The sequence below is a fragment of the Arachis stenosperma genome, chromosome 9 (genome assembly GCF_014773155.1).
Source record: "Arachis stenosperma cultivar V10309 chromosome 9, arast.V10309.gnm1.PFL2, whole genome shotgun sequence".
NCBI lineage: Eukaryota > Viridiplantae > Streptophyta > Magnoliopsida > Fabales > Fabaceae > Arachis > Arachis stenosperma.
In genome coordinates, this window is record NC_080385.1 from 86,397,008 (window position 1) to 86,407,686 (window position 10,679).

General features: G+C 40.6%; 1 non-coding gene across 1 annotated transcript; it reads left to right on the top strand.

Moving 5' to 3' along the window:
- Nucleotides 1-1,144: 1,144 nt before the first annotated feature.
- LOC130952197 (small nucleolar RNA R71) lies at nt 1,145-1,252 on the top strand. Its single transcript, XR_009074378.1, has one exon. It is a non-coding gene; the product is annotated as a small nucleolar RNA R71 (small nucleolar RNA).
- The last annotated feature ends 9,427 nt before the right edge of the window (nt 1,253-10,679 follow it).

Genomic DNA, 10,679 nt, shown 5'->3' on the forward strand with positions numbered 1-10,679 from the left:
CTATGGTACAAGGTATTGAAAACTTCCCAGGATCTTGTCTCTTTTGAGGTAATCTCTGCCTAGACAAGTCTTCCAGTTCTTTGGTGAGCAAATGAGGTTTGTTCTCCCAAGTCTCATTACCAAATAACTTGTCATTTAGCTTCATGATTGCTCCAAGGTACTTGGCAACTTGCTCTTCAGTGACATCTTCATCCTCTTCAGAGGAAGAATACTCATCAGAGCTCATGAATGGCAGAAGTAAATTCAATGGAATCTCTATGGTCTCAATGTGAGCCTCAGATTCCCATGGTTCCTCATTAGCGAACTCATTAGAGGCCAGTGGACGCCCATTGAGGTCCTCCTCAGTGGCGTTCACTGCCTCTTCCTCCTCTCCAAATTCGGCCATGTTGATGGCCTTGCACTCTCCTTTTGGATTTTCTTCTGTATTGCTTGGAAGAGTACTAGAGGGGAGTTCAGTAATTTTCTTGCTCAGCTGTCCCACTTGTGCCTCCAAATTCCTAATGGAGGACCTTGTTTCAGTTATGAAACTTTGAGTGGTTTTGATTAGATCAGAGACCATGGTTGCTAAGTCAGAGTGGTTCTACTTAGAATTCTCTGTCTGTTGCTGAGAAGATGATGGAAAAGGCTTGCCATTGCTAAACCTATTTCTTCCACCATTATTGTTGTTGAAACCTTGTTGAGGTCTCTGTTGATCCTTCCATGAGAGATTTGGATGATTTCTCCATGAAGAATTATAGGTGTTTCCATAGGGTTCTCCCATGTAATTCACCTCTTCCATTAAAGGGTTCTCAGGATCATAAGCTTCTTCTTCAAATGAAGCATCCTTAGTACTGCCTGGTGCAGCTTGCATTCCAGACAGACTTTGAGAAATCATATTGACTTGCTGAGTCAATATTTTGTTCTGAGCCAATATGGCATTCAGAGTATCAATCTCAAGAACTCTTTTCTTCTGATTTGTCCCATTGTTCGCAGGATTCCTTTCAGAAGTGTACATGAATTGGTTATTTGCAACCATTTCAATTAGTTCTTGAGCTTCTGCAGGCGTCTTCTTCAAATGAAGAGATCCTCCAGCAGAGCTATCCAATGACATCTTGGATAGTTCAGAGAGACCATCATAGAAAATACCTATGATGCTCCATTTAGAAAGCATGTCAGAAGGACATTTTCTGATCAATTATTTGTATCTTTCCCAAGCTTCATAGAGGGATTCTCCTTCCTTCTGTCTGAAGGTTTGGACTTCCACTCTAAGCTTACTCAATTTTTGAGGTGGAAAGAATTTTGCCAAGAAGGCATTGACTAGCTTTTCCCAAGAGTTCAGGCTTTCTTTAGGTTGTGAGTCCAACCATATCCTAGCTCTGTCTCTTACAGTAAAAGGGAATAGCATAAGTCTGTAGACCTTAGGGTCAACCCCATTAGTCTTGACAGTGTCACAGATTTGCAAGAATTCAGCTAAAAACTGATGAGGATCTTCCAGTGGAAGTCCATGGAACTTGCAATTCTGTTGCATTAGAGAAACTAATTGAGGCTTAAGCTCAAAGTTGTTTTCTCCAATGGCAGGGATAGAGATGCTTCTCCCATAGAAGTCGGGAGTAGGTGCAGTAAAGTCACCCAGCACCTTCCTTGCATTGTTGGCATTGTTGTTGTTTTTGGCTGCCATAGGTTCTTCTTCTTTGAAGATTTCTGTTAGGTCCTCTACAGAGAGTTGTGCCTTAGCTTCTCTTAGCTTTCGCTTCAAGGTCCTTTCAGGTTCAGGATCAGCCTCAACAAGAATGCCTTTGTCTTTGCTCCTGCTCATATGAAAGAGAAGAGAACAAGAAAAGCTGGAATCCTCTATGTCACAGTATAGAGATTCCTTGAGGTGTCAGAGGAAAAGAAAAATAGAAGGAAGAGGGAGAAGAATTTGAACTTAGTCAGATAGAGTTCGAATTGTGCATTGAGGAGGAGTGGTACTCCATAAATAGAAGGATGTGAGAAGAGGGGAAGAAATTTTCGAAAATTAAGTAAAAGATTTTAAAAACATTTTGAAAAACTGATTGATAATTTTCAAAAACAAAAAGTGGGAAAGAAATCAAGTGATTTTTGAAAAAGATTTTGAAATAAGAAATTAAAAAGATATGATTGAAAACTATTTTGAAAAAGATTTGATTTTGAAAATTAATGACTTGGCTAACAAGAAAAGATATGATTCAAACATTAAACCTTTCTCAACAGAAAAGGCAACTTACTTTAAATGTTGAATCAAATCATTAATTGTTAGCAAGTATCTTTGAAAGAGGAAAGGAATTGATTTTGAAAACATTTGATTTGAAGAGATATGATTTGAAAAAGATTTGATTTTGAAAAATTTTGAAAACTTGAAAAAAAATTTGATTTGAAAACAGAATCTTCCCTCTTGTGCCATCCTGGCGTTAAACGCCCAGAATGGTATCCATTTTGGCGTTTAACGCCCAAAGCACTACCCTTTTGGGCGTTAAACGCCCAGCCAGGCACCCTGGCTGGCGTTTAAACGCCAATTTTCCTTCTTCACTGGGCATTTTGAATGCCCAGCTTTTTCTGTATAATTCCTCTGCTGCATGTACTGAATCTTCAGTTCCCTATATTATTGACTTGAAAATAGAATCAAGATCAAATAAACAATGCATGCAAGACACCAAACTTAAAATGAGACACTAGACTCAACAAGAAACATAAAATATTTTTGGTTTTCTATGATTTTGTAATTTTTTTGGATTTTTCGAAAATTAAGTGGAAAAAGAAAATAAAGGTATCAAAATTCTTAATGAGAATTCCAGGAATCATGCAATGTTAGTCTAAAGCTTTAGTCTAAAGGAATTAGACATGGATAGCCAAGCTTCAACAGGACATTGCATTCAAGAGCTAAATTGATGAGAATCAATCAGCCTTGGTGATGATAAGAACATCACCTTGAAACACTAGAATTCATTCTTAAGAACTCTGAAGAAAAATACCTAATCTAAGCAACAAGATGAACCGTCAGTTGTCCAAACTCAACAATCCCCGGCAACGGCGCCAAAAACTTGGTGCACGAAATTGTGATCATCAATGGCGCCATCAACATGGTACGCACAATTGTAATCTCAACTCTTTATCACAACTTCGCACAACTAACCAGCAAGTGTACTGGGTCGTCCAAGTAATAAACCTTACGCGAGTAAGGGTCGATCCCACAGAGATTGTTGGTATGAAGCAAGCTATGGTCACCTTGTAAATCTTAGTCAGGCAGACTCAAATGGGTATAGATGAAGAATAAAACATAAAGATAAAGATAGAGATACTTATGCAATTCATTGATGAGAACTTCAGATAAGCGTATGAAGATGCTTTGTCCCTTCCGTCTCTCTGCTTTCCTGCTGTCTTCATCCAATCCTTCTTACTCCTTTCCATGGCAAGCTGTATGTTGGGCATCACCGTTGTCAGTGGCTACAGTCCCGTCCTCTCAGTGGAAATGTTCAACGCACCCTGTCACGGCACGGCTATCCAGCTGTCGGTTCTCGATCATGTCGGAATAGAATCCAGTGATTCTTTTGCGTCTGTCACTAACGCCCCACAATCGCGAGTTTGAAGCTCGTCACAATCATTCAATCATTGAATCCTACTCATAATACCACAGACAAGGTTTAGACCTTCCGGATTCTCTTGAATGCTGCCATCAGTTCTAGCTTATACCACGAAGACTCTGATCTCACGGAATGGATGGCTCGGTTGTCAGGCGAGCGCTCGTTTGTCAGGCGAGCAACAACCATGCATCGTGTATCAGGAATCCAAGAGATATCCACCCAATCTAAGGTAGAACGGAGGTGGTTGTCAGTCACACGTTCATAGGTGAGAATGATGATGAGTGTCACGGATCATCACATTCATCAAGTTGAAGAACAAGTGATATCTTGGAACAAGAACAAGCTGAATTGAATAGAAGAACAATAGTAATTCCATTAATACTTGAGGTACAGCAGAGCTCCACACCTTAATCTATGGTGTGTAGAAACTCCACCGTTGAAAATACATAAGAACAAGGTCTAGGCATGGCCGTGAGGCCAGCCTCCCAAAGATCTAAGAACTAGATGTCCGAAGATGAAAATACAATCGTAAAAGGTCCTATTTATAGGGAACTAGTAGCTTAAGAATTACAAAGATGAGTAAAAGACATAAAAATCCACTTCCGGACCCACTTGGTGTGTGTTTGGGCTGAGCAATGAAGCATTTTCGTGTAGAGACTCTTCTTGGAGTTAAACGCTAGCTTTTGTGCCAGTTTGGGCGTTTAACTCCCACTTTGGTGCCAGTTCTGGCGTTTAACGCTGGGAATTCTGAAGGTGACTTTGAACGCCGGTTTGGGCCATCAAATCATGGGCAAAGTATGGACTATCATATATTGCTGGAAAGCCCAGGATGTCTACTTTCCAACGCCATTGAGAGCGCGCCAATTGGGTATCTGTAGCTCCAGAAAATCCACTTCGAGTGCAGGGAGGTCAGAATCCAACAGCATCTGCAGTCCTTTTAGTCTCTGAATTAGATTTTTGCTCAGATCCCTCAATTTCAGCCAGAAAATACCTGAAATCACAGAAAAACACACAAACTCATAGTAAAGTCCAGAAAAGTGAATTTTAATTAAAAACTAATAAAAATATACTAAAAACTAACTAAAATATACTAAAAACATACTAAAAACAATGCCAAAAAGCGTATAAATTATCCGCTCATCAATCTTCTTATTGTGTAATTTATTGGCCCTCTCCTTGCAAGTTTTAGCAATGTTAAATGCAGCTTGTCGGAATTCATACAACTTATTTACCTGGAGCAACCATTTTTTTCCAACAACCTTGGCGTCAAAGTTGAGAAATTTGGTTGCCCAGTAAGCTCTGTGTTCCAGTTCCACTGGTAAATGACATGCCTTGCCGTAAACCAGCTGGTAGGGTGATATTCCAATAGGGGTCTTAAAAGCAGTCCTATACGCCCAGAGGGCACATCAAGCTTTCTTGCCCAGTCCTTCCTGGAGGAGCCCACTATTCTCTCCAGGATTTGTTTGAGCAACTTGTTGGAGACTTTGGCCTCCCCATTTGTCTGTGTATGGTAGGGGGTTGCCACTCTGTGGCGAACCACATAATGATGCAGGATGGAGTCGAGTTGTTTATTACAGAAATGACTGCCTCCATCACTAATTAGTGTCCTTGGGACACCGAATCTACTGAAAAAAATATTTTTAGAGGAATTTCATCACCACTCAAGTGTCATTAGCGGGTGATGCAATTGCTTCAACCCATTTAGACACATAGTCCACTGCCACATGGATGTGAGTGTTTGAAAATAATGGTGAAAACGGGCCCATGAAGTCTATGCCCCACACATCAAACACATCAATTTCCAAAATCCCTTGTTGAGGCATCTCATGATTGTGAGGGAGATTTCTAGCCCATTGACAACTATCACAGTTGCGGATAAACTCTTGAGACTCCTTGAAGAGCGTTGGCCAGTAAAAGCTGCTCTAAAGGACCTTGGTGGCTGTTCGCTCACCTCCAAAATGACCCCCATAATCTGAGCCATGGCAATGCCATAGAATTCACTGCGCTTCTTCCTCAAATACACAATGTCGGATTATAGTATCTGAGCACTTTTTGAAAAGATATAGTTCGTCCCACAAGTAGTACATAGCATCATGGATGAGTTTCCGAACTTGATGTCTATTGTATTCTTTGAGAATGAACCTTATCGCTTTGTAATTTGCAATGTCTGAAAACTAAGGAGCCTTATGTATTGCAAAAAGTTGTTCATCAGGGAAGGTCTCGGATATTGCAGTAGTGGAAGGGGACGTCCCTGTTACAGGTTCAATCTGGGACAAGTGGTCAACCACCTGATTTTCTGATCCTTTCTATGTCAAACTCTTGTAGGAGTAACACTCATCTTATCAATCTTGCTTTAGAGTCCTGGTTGCAAAGAAGGTACTTGAGCATAGCATGGTCAGTATAGAAAATGACCTTAGATCCTATTAAATAGGATCTGAACTTATCGATGGCATAGACCACCGTAAGCAGCTCCTTTTTCGTGGTGGTATAGTTCTTCTGTTCGTCATTTAGAACACGATTGGAATAATAAATGACATGCAGGAGCTTATCATGTCTCTGTCCTAGGACTGCACCAATGGCATAATGACTGGCGTCACACATTAGTTCGAATGGTAGGTACCAGTTGGGTGCAAAAAAGACAGGTGCAGAGATAAGCTTTTCTTTCAGAGTTTTGAAGGCATGCAGGCAATCCTTGCTAAAGGAAAATGGGGTGTCAGTAGCTAAGAGGTTGCACATGGGTTTCGTAATTTTGGAGAAGTCTTTTATAAACCTCCTGTAAAAACTTGCATGTCCTAAGAAACTTTTGATTTCCTTAACATTAGTGGGTGGTGGTAATCGTTCAATTATTTCCTCCCTGGCCTGATCAAGCTCTATTCCTTTGTTCGAAATCCGATGTCCAAGAACAATGCCTTCAGTCACTATGAAGTGGCATTTTTCCCAGTTCAAAACCAAGTTAGTTTCTTGGCATCATTTCAGAACTAGGGCTAGATGGTTAAGGTATGAATCAAAGGAATCGCCAAATACAGAGAAATCATCTATGAATACTTCTAGGAATTTCTTAACCATGTTTGAGAAAATAGTGAGCATACACCTCTGAAAGGTTGCAGGTGCATTACAGAGGCCGAATGGAATTCTTCTATACGAAACACTCCATATGGGCATGTGAATGCTGTTTTCTCCTTATCTAGAGGGTCTATTGCAATTTGATTGTAGCCTGAATAGCCATCAAGGAAGCAGTAGAAAGCATGCCCAGCCAGTCTCTCCAGCATCTGGTCTATGAATGGTAGGGTAAACGATCCTTTCTTGTTGCGCTGTTAAGTCTTCTATAATCAATACACATACACCATCCTATAACTGTTCTTGTTGGAATCATTTCGTTCTTCTCATTGTGGATCATTGTTATCCCGCCTTTCTTGGGTACAACTTGGACAGGACTTATCCAAGGACTGTCTGAAATGGGATAGATAAACCTAGCCTTCCACAATTTTATGAATTCTTTTTGGACTACTTCCTTCATGGTTAGATTCAATCGCCTCTTTGGTTGCACCACTGGTTTAGCATCTTTTTCAAGACTGATCTTGTGCATGCACCGGGTTGGACTAATTCCTTTTAAGTCACTTACAGTCCGCCCAATAGCTGTTCTATGGGTCTTCAGCTCTTGAATTAGTGCTTGTTCTTCTTGCGGCTCTAGAGCAAAGCTTATGATCATTGGATAGGTGTCACCATCTCCTAGAAATACATATTTCAAGGATGATGGTAATGGCTTGAGCTCAAGTTTGGAAGGTTCATCCTCCACTTTAAGAGCTTTTAATGATTGCTCCTGTTCTTCTGGTGCCACTATGTCAGGCGTGTCATCCCCCAAGATGTCATCCAACTCTTCCTCGAGTCTCTCAATTGCATGTACCTCTTTCACCAGGGTGTCGATGATGTTGATCCGCATACATTCCTCTGGGGTGTCAGGGTACTACATGGCTTTGATAGCATTCAGTACGAACTGATCCTCATTGACTCTCGATATCACTTCCCCTTTTTTTTACATCGATGAGGGTTCTTTCTATAGCCAGAAAGGGTCTCCCTAAAATGATGGAAACATTCTTGTGTTCTTCCATATTCAACACCACAAAGGCTGTGGGGAATGCAAAGGGTCCAACTCTTACAATCATGTCTTCAACTACTCCTGATGGAAACTTGATGGAGCCATCAGTCAGCTAAAGGCAGATGCGGGTGGCCTTCACTTCTTGGATCCCAAGCTTCCTTAGTAGTGATAAGGGCATCAGATTGATGCTTGCTCCAAGATCACATAGGGCTTTCCTTCTGTAACCATCTTCGAGAGTATAGGGTTATCACAAAGCTCCCAGGGTCTTGAGGTTTCTCCGATAGGGTCCTTTGGATGACTGCACTGCATTCTTCAGTGAGGAGGATTGTCTCTACCTCCCTTCAGTCCTTTTTGTGGCTCAATATATCCTTCATGAACTTGGCATATGAGGGTATTTGTTCAAGGGCATCTGCGAATGAGATCTTGATCTCTAGTGTTTTGAGGTAATCAGTAAACCTAGCAAATTGCTTATCTTTTTCAACTTGGCAGAGTTTTTAAGGATATGGCATCCTGGTCTTGTACTCAGGTGTGCTGAGTAGTGCAGGGTGAGTGTCTGTGGTTCCAGACTGAGGATTACAAGCTTGCTTAGGATGGATGTTCACTGAATTGGGACATGTTTGGCCTCTCCTATCTGGGCATTTAATGCCCATGCTGGTCCCTTCCTGGCATTGGATGCCAATGTTACTCCCCTTTGGGTGTTGGATGCCCTTGTTGGTCCCTTCTGGGCGTTGAACGCTAGTGTAGCTCCCCTCTGGGCGTTCAAGGTCCTTGCTAGTGCTAGAGGTTGCTGTGTTTTCATCTTCTGACATTTTCCCTTTTCCCTTCTTCTTACTGTTCTGAGACTGGGTGGTTAGGGACCTTCCACTCCTCAGTTGGATGGCTTGGCATTCTTCTCTTATCTGGTTGGACAAATGCTGTTTATCCTGGTTCAATTGTGCCTCTATGTTCCTGTTAGAGGCTCAGGTTTCTTGTAACACTTCTTGTAGACTTAGCAACTGTTGTGTGAAGGAGTGTAGCTGCTGGGTCAATGATTCACTTTGTTTCGGAGGGTCTGATTTAGTAGACACTACCTTGACCTCTCCTTTCATTGCAGTCTTACCAGATGAGTATAGGTGCTAGTTGCTGGCCACTATCTCAATGAGTTCTTGAGCTTCTTCTATTGTCTTTCTCATATGGATTGAACCACCTGCAGAATGATCTAGGGAGATCTTAGCCCTATCTGTGAGTCCGTAATAGAAAATGTCTAGTTTTATCCATTCTGAAAATATTTCCTTAGGGCATTTCTGAAGCATCATTCTATATCTCCCCCAAGCATCATGAAGAGACTCATTCTCTTCTTGTATGAAGCCTTGAATGTTCAGTCTTAGCTGAGTTAGCTTCCTTGGGGGAAAGTATTGGTTCAAGAATCTATCCACCAACTTATCCTATGTTTTCAAGCTTGATTTAGGTTGAGTATCTAACCACCTCTTTGCTTGGCCTTTTACAGTAAATGGAAAGAGTAGTAGCCTGTAGACATCCTGGTCTACTCCATTAGCTCGAATTATGTTAGAAATCTGCAGGAAGTTTGCAAGGAATTCCATAGGTTCTTCATGCGGAAGTCCCTAAAACTAGCAGTTTTACTGCACTAGGGTAATAAGCTGGGGGTTGGGCTCAAAATTGGCTGCTTTAATAGGTGGTACACAAATACTTCTTCCATAGAAGTCAGGAATGGGGGCTGTATAAGACCCCAAAGTCCTTTTTGGTTGTGTATTCTCAAGTGGATCGATAATGAATTTTTTCTGCACCTACTTACACAAACAAGAAACAAAGAGAAGAAAATGTGGGGGCCTCTATGTCAAAGTATAGAGAGCTCCCAGTGGGATGTCCTAAAGAGATATGAAATAAATTAAAGTAATATTGTTAATAATAAAAACAAAAAATTCACAATAGAAGTATAAGAATCAATCTGATTTTCAAATTTTAAGACTTAAAAAGGAAAAGAGTTTCAAAATATTTTTGAAATTTGAAAAAAAAAAGAAACAGGCAAAAGGGACACCAAACTTAGAACTTTTGAAATCAAACCAATATTAATTTCAAAAAAGTGAGAGAAAAACACTACAAGACACCAAACTTGAAAATTTTGAAATCAAACAATAGAAAACACCAAAAAAATTCGAACAAATAGAAAGAAAACAAGAACAATTTTTGAAAATTAAGAGAAAGATAATAATAAAAAATAATTAATGAAAAATACCTTATCTAAGCAGCAAGAGAAATGGTAGTTTGTCAATCTCAAACAATCCCCGGCAACGGCGCCAAAAACTTGGTGCATGAAAATTTAACTCGCACAACGGAAACAGCAAGTACACCAGGTCATCCAAGTAACACCTCAGGTGAGTGAGGGTCGAATCTCACGAGGATTGTTGGACTGAACAAGCTGTGGTTATCCTACAGATCTTAGTCAGGCGTATAAAAAGTTGAGTGATTGTTGTAGGCGGATAAAACAAAATAATAAGGAAAGCAATAATGAATTAACCTAGAAACAATGGTAGAAATCAGTTAAAGCCTCGAAGATGCTTATTCTTCCGGATTGATACTTCTTAGTGACTACTTTAACAATGAGTGATTCATTCAATGGCAAGGCTGTAAGTGATTAAGCCATGGGTCGTGGTCATTAATCTCCTCGAATTCAAACCAAACACCCAAATAGGTGAGTCAATCTGGTAGAGGGTGAAGCGTACGCAATTCAATCTCTAATGATCTTACTCAAAATGCCACAGATAAGGTCGGATCTTTCGGATCGGAGAATGTCGCTGGAAAATATTGGGCAGATATTTCCAAAGAAAGGTATAAATTATTATATATTGCTGGAAAGTGCTAGTAGTTAGGCTTCCAACACCATTGAGAATGGGTCAATTGGACCTCTGTAGCTCTAGAAATTCTTGTTTGAATGCGCGGAGGTCAGGATCTGACAGCATCTGCTATCCTTTTGTTGCCTCTGAATCAGACTTTGCCAAAACTTGCCA